This window comes from Giraffa tippelskirchi, chromosome 6 (assembly GCF_054371585.1).
Source record: "Giraffa tippelskirchi isolate mGirTip1 chromosome 6, T2T-mGirTip1v1.2.pri, whole genome shotgun sequence".
NCBI classification, from domain to species: domain Eukaryota; kingdom Metazoa; phylum Chordata; class Mammalia; order Artiodactyla; family Giraffidae; genus Giraffa; species Giraffa tippelskirchi.
Genome location: NC_137280.1, coordinates 110,915,900 through 110,935,522, shown reverse-complemented (window position 1 = coordinate 110,935,522; position 19,623 = coordinate 110,915,900). Strand labels below are relative to the sequence as shown.

Sequence of the window (19,623 nt, the reverse complement as noted above, 5' to 3'; positions counted from 1 at the left end):
TCGCTTAGTACTGTTGGACTCTTGGTGACGCCATAGACTGTAGCCTGCCAGGCTCCTCTGTTCATGGGATTTTCCAGGCAAGAGTACTGGAGTGGGTTGCCACTTCCTTCTCCAGGGAACCTTCTGATGCAGGGATTGAACCTGGGTCTCCCACATTGCAGGCAGACTCCTAATCATATGAGCCACAAGGGAAACTTGGATGACATGAATGAGAGATGGACATGAATGTACATGGATGGACAGAGATGTACATGGATGGACATGGATGAGAGATGTAAAAATAGGTACTGCTTAAGGTCATGCGGGCTTCCCTGGTGGCTCAGTGGTAAAGAATCCACCTGCCAATGCAGGAGACACAAGTTTGATCCCTGGGTGGGGAAGGTTCCCTGGAGAAGGAAATGGCAGCCCACCCCAATATTCTTGCCTGGAAAATCCCATGGAAGGAGAATCCTGGCTGGCTACAGTCCACAGGTTTGCAAAGATAGGACTTAACAACTAAACAACAACAGCAACTACAACAAGGTCATGCCCTGGTTCAGCAAAATATAACCCTTTTTGTAAAGAAAATTTTATTGGAATACAGCATACCGGTTATTTATATAATATTTGTGGCTGCGTTGGCACTGCAACGTCAGAGTTGTATAACTCTGACATAGGCTGACTAGCCTTAAAATCTGAAAGTATTTACTATGTAGCAGAAAAATTTTCCTAGCCCCTGTGTCACATTACCACCGTGAAAGTACCTGGGATCATGTCACCTCAGCATAAAGCACAGTATGAGACAGTGCAAGGCTGAGCCCTGAACACTGTAGCTATCTGAAGCTACTTCTACTCTTGGTCTTCTCCATTTGAGACTATAAATGGTATTTTTTGTTTGGCTTTTGTTTGGCTTCATTTTGCTTTTACTTAAGCCGTTGGAGTTGAGTCTACCTTAATTTACCCCTCCCCCCAAATAATTCTAATTCCAAGTATTAAAATTAAAAATATAAGCAGAGGAGAAAAAAAATAACACAGCTGAAATCAATGTGAAGTGAAAGTGTTAGTCACTCAGTTTTGCCCAACTCTTTGAGACCCCATGGACTGTAGCCCACCAGGCTCCTCTGTCCATGGAATTTTCCAGGCAAGAATAGTGGTGTGGGTTGCCATTTCCTTTGCCAAAGGATCTTCCTGACCCAGGAATCCTGCATTGTAGGCAGATTATTTACCAGCTGAGCCACCAGGGAAGCTCTGAAATTAGTGTACTAAGTATTTAAATATCTGACCAACTTTGAGTGAGGTTGAGAAATGAAATTATTTTTGCAGCAAACATAAAGACTCCTCCATAAAAGTAGTAGTAAATGCTCATAGAATCAACCAAAGACAGTCAAAACGAGGATGATTCCAATCAAGACCAAGACAGACGATATGCCAGCCATTCGGTGAGCAGGTTGTCACTAAGAACTTAGAGAGTTTGGATTAATGGCTCATGCATATATCATACACTAGATAACAGTGTCTCATGTTTTGCATTTTTAGACTGACACTAGCTGCTATTTGAAATTGACAAAGCTATTATAGTTTAACTCTTTTGTTAGTCTAATTCAGAAATGTCTTATATTCACTCCTTACTTTCTAGCACAGGATCTGGCTTATGATAGATCCTCAATAAAAAGAACAAATGAGCCTGAACTAGACAACCCAACATTTTCATTTTAGGATGCAGATTCACGTAGTATATATCAAGAATTTAAATACTTCTTCCTCTCAGAGTGCATCCTTATCTGAGATAGTCTCCAGTATATGTACTCTTTTCCAAGTGGATAAATCTCCCTAAAATGTCCTGTCTGTCTAATAAATTCTTAATTGTAATGACCTAAGCTGACCAGTGGGCTTTCCTGGTGGTTCAGACGGTAAAGAATCTGCCTGCAATGCAGGAGACCCAGGTTCGATCCCTGGGTCAGGAAGGTCCCCTGGAGAAGGGCATGGCAACCCACTCCAGTATTCTTTCCTGGAAAACCCCATGGTCAGAGGAGCCTGGCAGGCTACAGTCCATGTGGTCACAAAGAGTCAGACAGAATGAGCAACTAACATTTTCACTTTCAAGCTGACCAATGAGTCAGACACAACTGAGCACATGCATACAATCACTGAGTCTCTTTATTTCTGACATTTGATAATGTTTGTAGGTGACTATTTCAGACACCTACCCTTAAAGAAAGAGTTAATTTTCTGTTAATTAGCAGTATTCTCTTGAATGATAAGCCCATCTTGGATTTGTTGGGAGGGTTAAGCCATGTTGCGTGAAGCAATAATGTCCCCTATTAACTGGTCAAAAATATAGCGAGCCCTTGTCTATGCAAAGAAGATCTTTCTGTGTTTCAAGCTTCAATTGTAAAAATATGTGTGTGTGTGTGTGTGTGTGTGTGTGTGTGTGTATTTCTATGAGTCTGGTGGTTAATCCCTTTGTTTCCATTAGGATAAAACTTGCTTTATGTAATTCCTCTTCAAGTACTTAATTGAGAACAAGAAGCCTAGGTTAAGATTAGTTCTAACAGTCTTGAGATTCTTCATTTTACTGATAACAAAGGGTAATACAGAACTGCTCTGTTTAACATAAATCTCACTTGAAGATTGGAGAAGAAGATTGCTAGTTAATCTTCCAAAATTCCAAATAAGGCTTGAATTCATTAACTGAAGCGTCTACATTTTGCTGAGGTTCTTCTTATTAAGAAACTCCTTAATTCACCATGCATCTGGCTTACACCTTGTTCTCTACCAATAGCAATCAAAGATAAATCCCTAAAGGAGGACACAAGTCCATATTAGTTATCTATAGCTGTATAATATAATACTTTACAATTCGGTGGCTCAAAACAACAATATTCATGTCACAGCATATCAAGAATCCAAGCACAGCTTAGCTCGGTCCTCTGATTCTCATCTCTCACCAGGCTGCCATCAGGGAGCTAACAGAGCTGCTGTCATTTTAAGGTTCAGTTGAGAAAAGATTCATTTCTATGCTTGCTCACCTTGTTGTTCCAAGATTTAGTTCTCCATGGGCTGTTGGACTAAGGGGCTCAGTCCCCCATCATATACTAACCCGAGGACTCTCTCCTTGGTTCCTTGCCATGAGAATCTCTCCAAAGGGCAGCTCACAACATGGCAGCTGATTTCATCAGGATGAGCAAGTCAACAGGCAAGAGGGAAAGAGAAAGTGCTAGCAAGGGACTTCCCTGGTGGCCCAGAGGCTAAAACTCCATGCTCCCAATGCAGGGGGTCAGTGTTCGATCTCCGGTCCGGAACTAGATCCCGCATGCTGCAACTAAGAGTTAATTTGCCATAAACTAAAGATCCTACATGCCACAACTAAAAGATCCCACATGTCGCAATGAAGACTGAAGATTCCACGTGTGGCTAAGACCTGGTGCTGCTAAATAAATTATTTTTTTTAAGGGCTAGCAAGATGAAGTCATAGTCTTCTACAACTTCATCTCAGGAGTGATTTTCCCTCACTTTTGTAATATTCTATTTATTCTATTTATTTAGCAAGTCCAGTCCACACTTAGGTTGAGAAGATTATACTGGGTATATATATCAGGAAGGAGGGGGATCATTGGCAGCTCTCATTTTTTAAAAAAATCTTTTGTATTTTAAAATTATTACAGATAAATTGGAAGATCCTCCAAAATTACAGAGATACTGTATACCCTTTAACCAATTTCCCATCCCCCAATGGTAAGATTTTGCAACACTATAATGCAATCACAAAACTAGGAAACCAATATTGTTACAATCCACTAACCTCATTTAAAGTTCATCAGTTTTATGTGCTCTCATTTCTGTTTATATAATTCTATGCAATCTTATTGAAAGGGGTGTTGCTGAACCACGTAAAGACAGCGGGATTCTTGGCCTCCTGAGGAGAAGAATTCAATCCGGGGCCAGAGACGAGGCTTGATCGCTCAGAGCTTTTGTGTAATAAAGTTTTATTAAAGTATAAAGGAGATAGAGAAAGCTTCTGACATAGGCATCAGAAGGGGGCAGAAAGAGTACTCCCTTGCTAGTGTTAGCAATGGGGTTATATACTCTAAAATAACAGGATTAGCCAGAAGGTTTAATCCAGAGACTGTCCTCAAGCAGGATACATTATTGTTATATAATCCTTGTAAAGACAGACCTAGCCCACAATTTACATTTTAAGATAACAGAATTAGCCAGAAGGTTTAATCCAGAGACTGTCCTCAGGCAGGATACATCATAATCCTAAGGAATGCAGAGAGAAAAAGTTTGTCCTTTCTCCCTCCTTGAGAATTCCAGAACCCTCTCTCCTTGGGGACGCCTAGACTTCCTATCAACCTGCCTAGGGAATGACTCTCTCATTATCAAAAGTGCAAGTTTGTGTAACTACCACCATGTTAACAGTATTATCACCTTAAGGACATTTTGTATTTTTGTCCTCTTGTAAATGCAGCCACCCTCCTCCCCATCTCTAACAAAAGACAGTCACTAATCTGTTCTCAACATCTATATTTTTTCATGTTGAAAATACTACATAAATTGAATGATACAGTATGTGGCCTATTGGCACTGAGATCTTTCACACAGCATAATCTCTTTAAGATTGAGCCAAGATCTTTATTAATAGTCTGTTCCCATCTATTGTTGAGTATGGGCGTCCCAGGTATCTCAGATGTTAAAGAATCTGCCTGCAATGCAGGAGACCTGGGTTCAATCCCTGGGTTGGGAAGATCCTCTGGAGAAGGGAACAGCTACCCACTTCAGAATTCCATGGACAGAGGAACCTGATGGGCTTCAGTCCATGGGGTCAGAGGGAGTCATACACGACTAAGAGACTAACACTATTTTTATTACCACAAGTGTTGAATATGGAGGAACTATCTTAGATGTCTGATTACCACAATGTTTTTATGACTGAAGTTGCCAAAGGGGGTCGATATCTTAAGGGAAATAAAGCTGAGTAGTAGGAGTTAATCTGGTAGACTGACAGGAGTTGTCAAATGTTTTTAAAAAGACTTGCACCGTGCTTATCAGGGGCAGCTACTTCACACTTACTCCTCACAAATCTGTCCAACCCTGTTCTTCCATGTTCTTCTGCAGTTCCTTACTCACAGAGAAAATGTTCCTTACAGAGATATTGTTCCTTACTCACAGAGAAAATGTGAACAATCGAATGAGACTTCCAAATTACTGACTCTCAAAAGGAAACTGTGTGACTGTATTTTTGCTGATTCTTTCATTTTTATTCTGATTTCAGAGGAAGAGATATTCCTGCTTTAGAGTAATTCCTTGATGATCTATCTTTCTTTACTACTCAAGTCTTTACTTCCCATTTCATCCTTTCCCTGTACTCTTACAACAAGACCCTCTGATGACTTCAGTCAGGCCTTATCAAGTGCCCAGGTTTCTCCTGTGTTCTTTCCTTGTACCCTTTAGATAGCACCTTGTTGCTCTTCAGATAACTACTCACCTCCTTCACCTCAGTGCACTTAAATGTGGCAACTATTTGCATCAAGGCACTGGTCCAGATTTTCTCAAGGTAGCATGCTTATAGCTAAATTCAATTGCCTCTTTTCAAGCTTTAGCTTAATTAGCTTTCTTTATAATTGAGAACTTTGACTGTCCCAACTTTCTAGAGATACTTTCCTCCTCTCATTTCCATTAGTTCAGTTCAGTTGCTCAGTCGTGTCTGACTCTTTGTGGCTCTGTGGATTGCAGCATGCCAGTCTTCCCTGTCCATAACCAACTCCCAGAGCCTTCTCAAACTCATGTCCATCAAGTTGGTGATGCCATCCAACCATCTCTTCCTCTGTCGTCCCCTTCTCCTCCTGCCTTCAATCTTTCCCAGCATCAGGGTCTTTCCCAAAGAGTCAGTTCTCCACATTAGGTGGCCGAAGTATTGGAGATTCAGCTTCAGCATCAGTCCTTCCAATGAACACCCAGGACTGATCTCCTTTAGGATGGACTGGTTGGATCCTCTTGCAGTCCAAGGGACTCTCAAGAGTCTTCTCCAACACCACAGTTCAAAAGCATCAATTCTTCGGCGCTCAGCTTTCTTCACCGCCCAACTCTCACATCCATACACGACCACTGGAAAAACCATAGCCTTGACTAGACGGACTTTTGTTGGCAAAGTAATGTCTCTGCTTTTAAATATGCTATCTAGGTTGGCCATAACCTTCCTTCCAATTCTTCAGCACTCAGCTTTCTTTATGGTCAAACTCTCACATCCATACATGACTACTGAAAAAACCATAGCTTTGACTAAGATGGACCTTTGTCAGCAAAGTAATGTTTCTGCATTTTAATATGCTGTCTAGGTTTGTCATAACTTTTATTTCAATGAAAATACCCATAATATCACTCTTTTATGCTGTTGTCCTACCTGACTGTGCACTCCCTCTCCATCTCCTTTGCAGAGGAATAAATCTGTCCTTCAATGCTTCCCTTCTGATTTCTAGGCAAGGCACTGGCTTTTTATAAGTACTTCTAAGAAGATTTTTTAAACTTTCATGATTTTAATTACCATCTCTATGTGAACAACTCCTAAAGTTTTATCTTCACAAATTTCTCTTTCCTAAGCCTCATGTTACTATCTAACTATGCAAGAAAAATTCATTTGGTAATTTAAATTCAATTTCAAACTGAACTCCTCATCACCCTCAACTAAATCTACAGCTCTTAAAAGGTTCTTCCTTTCTATGAGTAGAACTCCTTCCATTCCACTAGCTGGGTCAGAATCCTGAATAAACCCTCTTCATCCATCCAATCAACTATAAAGTTTCAATCAACAGAAAGAAAAGATTAGGTACTAGAATAATCTTTACCCATTACTTTACAGTCCTATGCTCCATCTTTAACCTTCAAATTGAATGAAAATAAAATATATAAAAAGGGACCTTAGACAAAAATCAAGATGGTGTTTATGGTAGGCAGAATAAAGGCCTTTCCTAAGATATTCATTTTCTAAATTTCAGAACCCACAACTATGTTACATTATATGGCATGGGAGAAATACCACTTCAGATACTATTAAGGTTGCAAATTAGATGGTTATAAAATAGGGAAATTTATCTTGATTTATTTGGGTAGGCCCAATGTAATTACAAGGGTTTTTAAAAGTGGATGTGGGAAGAAAAAGATCAGTTTCAGAGCACTAGTATAGAAGAAAAACTACACTAGCTATTGCTGACCATGAATATGGAAGGGAGCTATGGATTAAGGAAAGAGGACTCAATTTAGAAGATGAACAAGGCAAGAAAATGGATTCTCTTCTAGAAACTGAAAGGAACACAGTCCTGACAGCACCTGGATTTTAACCTACTGAAACGTTTTTCAGATTTCTGATCTCTAGAATTATAAAACACTAAATTTGCTTTGTTTTTATCCACTAAGTCTGTGGTAATTTTTTTACAGTGGCAATAGGAAACCAATACAGCTTATTTTATTTAAGTAACTTTTTATTTTTTACGTTAGACTAAGTTAGTTCAGTTCAGTCGCTCAGTTGTGTCTGACTCTTTGTGAACCCAGGAATCGCAGCAAGCCAGGCTTCCCTGTCCATCACCAACGTCCGGACTCTACCCAAACCCATGTCCATCGACTCGGTGATGCCATCCAACCATCTTATCCTCTGCCGTCCCCTTCTCTGCCTGCCCCCATTCCTTCCCAGCATTAGGGTCTTTTCCAATGAGTCAGCTCATCGCCTGAGGTGGCCAAAGTATTAGAGTTTCAGCTTCAACATTAGCCCTTCCAATGAACACCCAGGACTGATCTCCTTTAGGATGGATTGATTGGATCTCCTTGCAGTCCAAGGGACTCTCAAGAGTCTTCTCCAACACCACAGTTCAAAAGCATCAATTCTTTGGCACTCAGCTTTCTTCACTGTCCAACTCTCACATCCATACATGACTACTGGAAAAACCATAGCCTTGACTAGACGGACCTTTGTTGGCAAAGTAATGCCTCTGCTTTTAAATATGCTGTCTAGGTTGGTCATAACTTTCCTTCAAAGGAGTAAGCGCCTTTTAATTTCATGGCTGCAATCACCATCTGCAGTGATTTTGGAGCCCCAAAAAATAAAGTCTGACACTATTTCCACTGTTTCCCCATCTACTTCCCATGAAGTGATAAGACCAGATGCCATGATCTTAGTTTTCTGAATGTTAATCTTTAAGCCAACTTTTTCACTCTCCTCTTTCACTTTCATCAAGAGGCTCTTTAGTTCTTCGCTTTCTGCCATAAGGGTGGTGTCATCCGCATATCTGAGGTTATTGATATTTATCCTGGCAATCTTGATTCCAGCTTGTGCTTCCTCCAGCCCAGCATTTCTCATGATATACTCTGCATAGAAGTTAAATAAGCAGGGTGACAATATACAGCCTTGACGTACTCCTTTTCCTATTTGGAACCAGTCTGTTGTTCCATGTCCAGTTCTAACTGTTGCTTTCTGACCTGCATACAGGTTTCTCAAGAGACAGGTCAGATGGTCTGGTATTTCCATCTCTTTCAGAATTTTCCACAGTTTATTGTGATCCACAGAGTCAAAGGCTTTGGCATAGTCAATAAAGCAGAAATACATGTTTTTCTGGAACTCTCTTGCTTCTTCGATGATTCATTGGATGTTGGCAATTTGATCTCTGGTTCCTCTGCCTTTTCTAAAACCAGATTGAACATCTGGAAGTTCATGGTTCACGTATTGCTGAAGCCAGGCTTGGAGAATTTTGAGCATCACTTTACTAGCGTGTGAGATGAGTGCAATTGTGTGGTAGTTTGAGCATTCTTTGGCATTGCCTTTCTTTGGGATTGGAATGAAAACTGACCTCTTCCAGTCCTGTGGCCACTGCTGAGTTTTCCAGATTTGCTGGCATATTGAGTGCAGCACTTTCACAGCATGAACTTTCAGGATTTGAAATAGCTCAACTGGAATTCCATCACCTCCACTAGCTTCGTTCATAGTGATGCTTTCTAAGGGTCACTTGACTTTACATTCCAGATGTCTTGCTCTAGGTGAATGATCACACAATCGTGATTATCTGGGTTGTGAAGATCTTTTTTGTACAGTTCTTCTGTGTATTCTTGCCACCTCTTCTTAATATCTTCTGTTTCTGTTAGGTCCATACCATTTCTGTCCTTTATCGAGCCCATCTTTGCATGAAATGTTCCGTTGGTATCCCTAATTTTCTTGAAGAGATCACTAGTCTTTCCCATTCTATTGTTTTCCTCTATTTCTTTGCATTGATTGCTGAGGAAGGCTTTCTTATCTCTCCTTGCTATTCTTTGGAATTCTGCATTCAGATGGGAACATCTTTCCTTTTCCCCTTTGCTTTTCACTTCTCTTCTTTTCCCAGCTCTTTGTAAGGCCTCCTCAGACAACCATTTTGCTTTTTTGCATTTCTTTTCCATGGGGATGGTCTTGATCCCTGTCTCCTATACAATGTCACGAACCTCTGTCCATAGTTCATCAGGTACTCTGTCTATCAGATCTGGTCCCTTAAATCTATTTCTCACCTTCACTGTATAATCATAAGGGATTTGATTTAGGTCATACCTGAATGGTTTAGTGGTTTTCCCTACTTTCTTCAATTTAAGTCTGAATTTGGCAATAAGGAGTTCATGATCTTAGCCACAGTCTGCTCCCGGTCTTGTTTTTGCTGACTGTATAGAGCTTCTCCATCTTTGGCTTCAAAGAATATAATCAATCTGATTTTGGTGTTGACCATCTGGTGATGTCCATGTGTAGAGTCTTCTCTTGTGTTGTTGGAAGAGGGTGTTTGCTATGACCAGTGCATTCTCTTGGCAAAACTCTATTAGCCTTTGCCCTGCTTCATTCTGTACTCCAAGGCCAAATTTGCCTGTTACGCAGGTGTTCCCTGACTTCCTACGTTAGAGTAAAACAGGATCAACTATTAATAAAATTGGAAATGACAGTGCATATATTACCACTAATCCTGCAGAAATAAAAACGTTATAAGAGAGTACTCTGAGCAATTTTAACCCAACATATTGGATGACATAAATAAAATTAAAAAATTCCCAGAAACACGAAAACACCCTAAGACTTATCTGAAAAGACTTGTGACTAATAAGAAATTTGAATCAGTGATTAAAAATCTCCCAACAAACAAAGTCGTGGACCAGATGGCTTAACTTTTGAATTTGACCAAACATTTAAAGAAGCACACCATTCCTTCTAAATTTTTCTCAAGAAACTGAAGAGTAGACACTTCCTAACTCATTTTTTGAGGTTGCATTAAATGGCAACCCACTCCAGTATTCTTGCCTAGAGAATCCCATGGATGGAGGAGCCTGGCAGGGTACAGTCCATGGGGTCATAAAGAGTCGGGCATGACTGAGTGGCTTCACTTTCGTTCATTCGTTACCCTGATACCAAAGCCAGACCAAGATACTATAAGAAAAGAAACTCACAGACCAATAAGCCTTATAAAGATATGATGCAAAAATCCTCAGCAAAACACAGGGACACCTCATTTCACTGCACTTCACCTTACTGCACTTCACTGATGATATTTTTACAAATTGAAGGTATGTGGTAACCCCGTATGGAGCAGTTCTATGGGCATCAGTTTTTCAACAGCATTTTCTCACTTTGTGTTTCTGTGTCACACTGTGGTAATTCTCACAATATTTCAAACTTTTTCATGTTTCATCAAACATTTCATTTATTACATTTGTTCATTTATCACATTGGTTCTGTGCATATTTATTAAATATGTTCACAGATATTGGTCCTGATATCTGTGATCAGTGATCTCTACCACTACAAAAAGATGACAATTCGCTGAAGGCTCAGATCATGGTTAGCACTTTTTAGTAATAAGGTATATTTAAATTAAGACATATACCTTTTTAAGACACAATTCTATTGCACACTTAATAGACTACAGTATTGTAAACACAACTTGTACCTGCAGTGGGAAGCCAAAAATTTTGTGTGTCTCACTTTATTACAATATTTGCTTCATTGCGGTGGTCTAGAACAGAACTTGCTATATGTTCAAGGTATGCCTTACTAGCAACCATATTCAGCAGCACATTAAATGAATCATGTGAAACCTATCACAAGCTTATTCTCTCTTGTGACTGGTATTTAACACTGTACTTCAAGTACCAGCTGGTAATAAAGATAAGGAAAGGAGATAAAGGGTATACAGATAGGGAAGGAAACCAAACTATCTTTGTTTACAGAGGCCATTAGTGTCTAAGCCACTCCTCAAGTTGACTTCCTAAAACCCTCTAGAAACCAATAAACTCGGATGAAAGCCAATTATTTTTGTATCATTTTATATTTGTTGATGTTGTTTTAGTCGCTAAGGCATGTCTGACTCTTTTGTGACCACCTGGACTGTAGCCTGCCAGGCTCCTCTTTCCATGAGGTTTCCAAGGCAAGAACACTGAAGTGGGTTGTCATTTCCTACTCTAGGGGATCTTCCCAACTCAAGAATTGAAACCATCCCTTATTCTCTTATGTCTCCTGCATTGTCAGGTCGATCCTTTACTACTGTGCCACCTGGGAAGCCCCATCCTTATATACACCAGCAGTGAAAAACTAGAACTTGAAAGGTTCTTTAAAACTGATCATTTACAATAGTACCCCCTAAAAGAAATACTCATGTATAAATCAAACTAATTTGTACACAATCTTTATACATGAAAATACCAAAACTCTAACAAAAGAAATCAAAAATCTAAATATCACAATAAAGATTGCCTAGGAATCCAAGTCAAGGAGTCACATTCAATAAAGGAGGCAAGACCTCAATAGGATCCTAAATGTTTCTCACAGGATCTCAAGGATGCTTGATCTGTCTCTTTTTTCTTCCATCACTTCTTTTGGTCACCCCCTTTCTCACAACCTTCTTCAGTTAACATCATTTCATAGCTCTAATAAAACTATTAAAACATAATTTGAAATATTGGTAGTGTCAATTTGTATATGTGTGAATATGCACTCCAGTATGATGTGTCTATAAACAGTTATTTTAATTTGGAGAGAATAGTGCATTTGATATATGTTTTTTTCTGTAATATCAGGCCTACATTGTGATTAGTTTCTTGTTTTTAATGTATATAAAGTAACTATCAATGTCATATTAATGCATAAATTACACTACTCGGCATCTGTTATACCTATCCCATCAATGAGATTTAACCATAATCAATGTCCTTCAAGTATACCATGAGATAAACAACTTATTAAATCAACGCCAATAGTATACAAAAGTTGTCTTTTTCTCCTACTTTTCTAAAATTGGCTCCGAGCAATTTTCAAAAGCTATAAAGAAAGCAAAATAAAGTTGTAAAAACTACCGTAACTTGACACAGTATATGACAGTGATTAAATATAAGCTATGCTCTCACTTTTTACACGATGAAAGGTATTTTTCACTCTTTTAAGAAAGGAAGCTCAACAAATCTGATCATGGCACTGGACAACATAATGTATGATATATACTTCTTACCCTGAAAATATTGCGGCACTGGCTCACACACAGAAACTATATACTTGTTAAGGAGTGACTGAAAATTGCGCAAAGTGCTTTATTGGCTTCATGTCACTCTTTGAATGGTGGCAAATAATGAACTCTCTTGATGGAAAGAGGCCACTTGTATTCAAGTGCCAGTTATGCACTTTTCTAATCAATCGTGTCATTCTTTACACTGCCTTCTCTCAAACAAAAGGAGTTTGGAGCTGGGAAAAAGTTAAAGTGATGTTCTCCATTGTCCAAATTACAAAACAGCATGTTTTAGTAGATTAATTACATCCACATGTGCTAAAGATGTTATCTAATGTGGAATAACAGTAGCATTTACTTGTCAACACTAAAATGTAATTCCAAGTTTCGGTATAAATCCTGAAAATAGTTCAGTATCATATTACTTCAATCTAATACAGGCCTAATAGTTGGCATTAGCCAGGCACATTTCCATATCTCCATAGAGACTAAAGAATAATCACTTTTATATGTAAATACATTTAGTGTAACTACTCTAGAGACCACAGTGGCTGCTAAGGTTATTAATGAAGCTGCACTTAATTTGACACTCACCCAAATGACTCTCTAGGAAAAATTCAAGAGCCTGAACATAATCCGAGCTCAGACTCCACGCTTGCTATATTTGATAAACCAGGATAGAACTAGTAAAATTGTTTTGCATGTTAAAATGATGACTACTTTTCTGGTTAGGATGTGAAACAGGCAAGTCTCCTCTCCTCCCAAGGTCAGTCAGTATTTTTTTCTGAGTATGCTGCTTGAATCTCCTCATGTCCTTATCTCCAGATTCAATAGCTAGTCTTTGTGCATGATACAGCCAACAGGAAGCTCAGATCAACCATAAAAGCTAAAACAAGGACTGTAGATTATTGCTGAGGCACTCATTTGCATGTTTTGTCACCAGTGTTCTTTTGTTATTTGAAAAACTTCCACCAAAAATACACACGTTTTCATTGAGTTATGCACTGGAGTAAACTTGGAAAATTTGGTTGGCTAAATCTTAGCATACAAATTGTTAGTTCACAGGCTCAGGGCACCTCAAGGCACCTCCTGCAGACTGTGCTGGGACTGCTCAGATTCTCTGAGCAAATACACAGTACTGGCCTTTAAATCACCAACCCCATTAATAAACTTTGTAGTTAGTGTATACTGGTGATACAACTTTCCTTGTTTTGTCAGTCTTTCTGCCCAGACCTGGACTTATTTCCAGAGACTCTCTTGCCATCTGCATCCCTGTCTCTCCCATCCAGTTTCCACAGCCTGCTATTCTGCTAAGTCTGCTAAGTCACTTCAGTTGTGTCCGACTCTGTGCGACCCCATAGACGGCAGCCCACCAGGCTCCCCCGTCCCTGGGATTCTCCAGGCAAGAACACTGGAGTGGGTTGCCATTTCCTTCTCCAATGCAGGAAAGTGAAAAGTGAAAGTGAAGTCGCTCAGTCGTGTCAGACTCCTAGCGACCCCATGGACTGCAGCCTACCAGGCTCCTCCATCCATGGGGTTCTCCAGGCAAGAGTACTGGAGTGGGCTGCCATTGCCTTCTCCATAACCTGCTAAATCAGTAGCTAATTTCCACCCTCATTTGTGTTTTCTGTTCTTGTCTCCATTTCATATCTGCCAATAAAGACCTACATCCATCTATATTTGGTCAGTTTCTATTTCAGCAAACCATCCCTTTAGTTTTGGAAGTCTCCTTAAATCAGGATACCACACTGAATAGCCAGATGCAAAGAGGCAAAAATCATTCAGTGTTGAGAAATTTTTTGCTTCTCCAAACCTGCCTACTTTAAAATCACAACCTCAGACAACAGCTTAAGTAGTTGGAGCTCACAGCTATGATTATAAAATTACTTTGTTCCCACACTGGCTGAATTTCTGGCTCCAAAGAAGAAATATCTTACTGAGTGCTACAGAAAATGTAGTACCAGCTGTACTGCACCCAGGGCTGGCTTACACTATCTGATTGAACTGAATAATACGTAAATTCAAAATTTTTGATGAAAAAAGAAGATTAGGAGCTTCTAGTGGAAGAGTCTTCCTGAGGAGCAGGGCCGATCATTTCCTAAATCATCTCTTCCTAGCCCAAATATAGAAGCTTCTTTCTCATTATGAATTAGGCTCAGAAATATCCAACCCTGCACCATACTAATTCAATAATATGAAATACCAAATGCAGTTCTTACACTGTGAGGTGGTTGTGTTTGTGTGTTAGGTGTTGTGATTTAATTTGATTGGTAAAATTAGGACCTGTGTTTATCATCACACACTTGAGTTTTTAATCTAGTAAGGAGTTTTAGCTTTATCATTAATTTATTTTCAGTAAAGAGAACAGAGAAAAGTGAAAGTCGCTCAGTCTTGTCCAACTCTTTGCGACCCCACGGACTATAGAGTCCATGGAATTCTCTAGGCCAGAATAGTGGAGTGGGTAGCCTTTCCCTTTTCCAGGGGATCTTCCCAACCCAGGGATTGAACCCAGCAGAGAACAGAGAAGTAAACACTTATTGTCACTCAGGTTAATCATCCGTTCATTCATGAATGCTTGATGACTCCTGCCAGGCCCTATACCAACCTGCAGAGAAAATTTACCCACTTCTTCATTTAAATAAGAAATGCAACACACGAAGCATGGTGTGATTTAAGAGCCTTTAAAATTGTAGAATCATAGAAATATTTTAATTCAAATCCTATTAAATGATTGTTATCCCCTAGACTGACATCCCTACTCAGCCATGGATCTTCCTTTTCTTCTATAAACTTTTAACTTGCATAGTATTGAGTCTCCTGCTTCTGCCCTTTGTATTTATCTTGGGAACTTAGGTCTCCACCCCGTGACACAGTGTAACTAAACTACACCACAGCGTTTTCCCCCAGACACGCACGTTCAGTTACTCAGTCCTGTTCAACTCTTTGCAACCCCATGGTCTGTGGCCCACCAGGCTCCTCTGTTCATGGGATTTTCCATCCAAGAATACTGTAGTAGGTTGCCATTTCCTCCTCCAAGTGATCTTCCTGACCCAGGGATTGAACTTGCGCCTATTGCATCTCCTGCCTTTTCAAGGGGTTCTTTATCACTGAGCCACTTGGGAAGCCTCCTTCCCCAAACACATACATCCAAATTTGTCACACTGATGTGCAAAACAATTTAAGACCCATCCTTCTCTGAGGACACTTTAGTAGTCCCCTTTAATTCACATGACCTTTAGTTGCTTATCTCTGAATCCAACCTCTGCACACTCAGACATTTCAAAATCCATCTTGTCAAAATCCTTCAGTATTCTACTTAAGAATATTTGTGAATAAAATTTCTATCTTTATACACAGTAGTTGGTGTCTTCCAAACTGAACTGAGATGAAAGGAATTTCACCATGTTATTCTGCCCCCTTTTCCTTGATAGCCTCAAGTCTATTGCTTTTTGCACATTTAATTTTCTTAAGAACATATTACTTAATTCAGAAGAAAACCCTGCTCACTACTTTCACCAATGTCCATTGTTTGCTGACCTTCAAATGTAAAGTGAAATTCTTTACATTCCCCATGTATAGATCATCTTCTGTAGGTCTGCAATAGTCTAAAACAAAGCACCAAAATGGGGAGATGGATGCAGAGCTTCTCTCTTGCACCTTAAATTCTGCCTTTTGTGAGATTCTAGAAAAATCAGGCACCAGGCACCTTTTTTATCAAACTGTTCTGTATGAAAGCCTCACTCTACAAAATATAGATACTTTGGGGGCTCAATCATGACAGAGAAGTGGTCTTAGGATTAACTTTTATAACATCTGGGATATTCTCCAAACTTTTTAGCAAAAGAAAAACATATCCTATTGAAATGCTATTACTTATTAAGCAGTTAGGCATTTAAAATGTCATTTTCGTGTGCTATCTTTCATTAACCAATATCCTTTTATCACTTTAAAAAATATGAGTGTCCCTAATCCTCAGTTTGGAATTAAATTTGATTACTAACTGACATTTTCAATGACTTCTAATTAAAAATAGAGATTTAGAAAATCCAACCTAGCATTTTATTCCCATGTTAGCCAGTAACTAGGATATTCATGATTTAGTTTGGTTTCTCTTTTGTTCTTCATCAAAACATATGCTGCCGTTTACTAAACCTGATTTAGAGTGATGCAGCTTTTACAATTTTGTATCATTTGATCACTATCAGAAATTAATTATACTGTAATTCAAACCAGGAGTTAGCCATTAATCTTTAAAACAATGATCAGTGACATTTAATCAAATATATTATATGAAGATCATGGCTTAATTCTGCTACCAGTATTCTCCATCATATCTGTTCTCCTCTGTACTTTCTCTTATAAAATAAACAAGAGAATTACTACTCTTTGGGGCTGATGGTTGGTCGAAGAAGACTGGTAGTGTGATTGCGACTCTGCTATTATAAGTCATGATCTAGTAATTTAATATAAAAGAGTTAAGCAATTTCAGTTACATATTCCCATTATGCAACTCTCAATGATAAGAAATTTTCTTTGTGAGCAGAATGCCTCATGTCATTGGACTCAATTTTTTTTTTCTTTATTCACTTTGTGTCATATAGTCAAGGCGAAATTAATCATATTTCTCCCAAAGTTGGCCTTACTTCTTGACTTCTCAATTTCTTTAAATATGAGTATTTTCTCCAAGTTACTCAGGCTTGGTCAACCCAATGTTTCTTGACCTCTTTCTTTTCTTAACCCACTATATTCAATCATTCTAATGCTCAGGTGTCTTTTATATTCATTTCTTTCTGCTTTTTCCTTTTGTATTATATATATGTGTGTGTGTGTGTGTATTTTACTTTTACTTCCCAATACTTTAAGCTTGAATTTAGGTTTTTTTTTTTTAATAAATTTATTTATTTTAGTTGGGGGATAATTACTTTACAATATTGTAGTGGTTTTTGCCATACATTGACATGAATCAGCCATGGGTTTACATGTGTTTGAATTTAGGTTTAATAATTATAAACTAATGCAGCTGAAGTAGATTTGAGTAATACTAAGTACTAGATCTATCTATCTATCTATCTATATAACTTTAATAAAAAAGGAACAAAGGCAGTATCATGGAAGAATTTATGATTTCAAGTAACATATTTATTTCTTCAGCAGGCATCAGTTCAGTCGCTTAGTCGTCTCCGACTCTTTGCGACACCATGGACTGCAGCGCGAGGCCTCCCTGTCTGTCCTCAACTCCCAGAGTTTACTCAAACTCATGTCCATTGAGTTGCTGATGCCATCCAACCATCTCACCCCCTGTTGTCCCCTTCTCCTCCTGCCCTCAATCTTTCCCAGCATCAGGGTCTTTCTTTTCAAATGAGTCAGCCCTTTGCATCAGGTGGCCAAAGTATTGGAGTTTCAGCTTCAACATCAGTCTTTCCAAAGAACACTCAGGACTGAACTCCTTTAGGATGGACTGGTTGGATCTCCTTGCAGTCCAAGGAGTCTGCAGAAGTCTCAAGAGTCTTCTCCAACACCAGAGTTCAAAAGCATCAATTCTTTGGCGCTCAGCTTTCTTTGTAGTCCAACTCTCACATCCATACACGACTACTGGAAAAATCATAGCCTTGACTAGACGGACCTTTGTTTGCAAACTAATGTTTCTGCTTTTTAACATGCTGTCTAGGTTGGTCATAACCTTCCTTCCAAGGAGTAAGCGTTTTTTAATTTCATGGTTGCAGTCACCATCTGCAGTGATTTTGGAGCCCCCCAAAATAAAGTCTGCCACTGTTCCCACTGTTTCTCCATCTATTTGCCATGAAGTGATGGGACCAGATGCCATGATCTTAGTTTTCTGAATGTTGAGCTTTAAGCCAACTTTTTCACTCAGAAGGCATAAAGATTAAAAAAATTTACATATTTAGACGGACTAAATTTTTTTTGTTAATATATATGTTTTATGAAGTATAGTTGACTTACAATGTTTCAGATGCACAGCAAGAATATTCAGTTATATACAGACACATATATTATTTTTGAGATTATTTTCCATTATAAGTTACTACAAGATATTGACTATAGTTCCCTGTGCTATGCAGTAAGCCTTTGCTGCTTGTTGCATATCTATTTTTTTTAATTATAAGTCTAGTATTTTATTCACACTAAGTCAAACAAGTAGAATCAAAATATCAAACTTTGTAGTTAGGTAAAAATTTATGTCTTCTAAAATATATATATAGAGAGATAGATATATATTATACATACTATTTATATATATGTATACAAAAGCTTTTCTACTGTGCTTGATAAGGGCTTGAGAAAGAAAGACAATAACAAAAAAATAAAAAGAGACAGAGAAACTAGAAAACATAAGCTAAATGAAATGGAGCACCGAATATGAAATAGGGGAAGAAAACAAACTAGATAAAAGTAAAAGATCATCCTATAGTCCAACTGTTTTTAAACATGGCTGCTCATTAGAAACATATCGGGAGCTTTGGAGAAAAAAATCAGCAGTACATGGGCATTTGTATTTTTCAAAGAATTCCAAGATAATTCTGATACACACCTGGATTTTAAAAAGTGATTAGATGTTTTCCTATTAAATGGTAGTTTTGGTGATATAGAATTCTATTAGTTTTCTGTTGACCAATCATGATACAACAGTATTAAGTGAGCAATAGTTACATAATCACAGTAGTAAAAGATGTCTACACTTCCCAATATTTTGATCCAAATATTCACTCCATTCATTTGGACAATTCCAATTACTTCCCACCTATCTCTGCATTTTTAAACTCTCTGTCTCTAATTCAAACTATTTACAAACTGTACATTCATTTTCTCACTATAAAGTTTATATCATTCCTGTGTTATTTTCAAGTCCTCACAAACTTCTCATTACTTAAAAATAAAACTCAAATTTATTAATAATGAATTTTTATTAAGCACATCCTTACTTTTGTTTCTGTTTTTGTTTTTTGCCATCCCCAGACTATGCCAAAGTCTTTGACTGTGTGGATCACAATAAACTGTGGAAAATTCTGAAAGAGATGGGAATACCAGACCACTTGACATTCCTCTTGAGAAACCTGTATGCAGGTCAGGAAGCAACAGTTAGAACTGGACATGGAACAACAGACTGGTTCCAAATAGGAAAAGGAGTACGTCA

General features: G+C 38.5%; 1 protein-coding gene across 10 annotated transcripts in view; it reads right to left on the bottom strand.

Moving 5' to 3' along the window:
• Positions 1–19,623, bottom strand: part of LOC145509796 (uncharacterized) — an 889,905-nt gene that overhangs the window by 415,804 nt on the left and 454,478 nt on the right. The gene's annotated exons all lie outside the window — the stretch shown is intronic.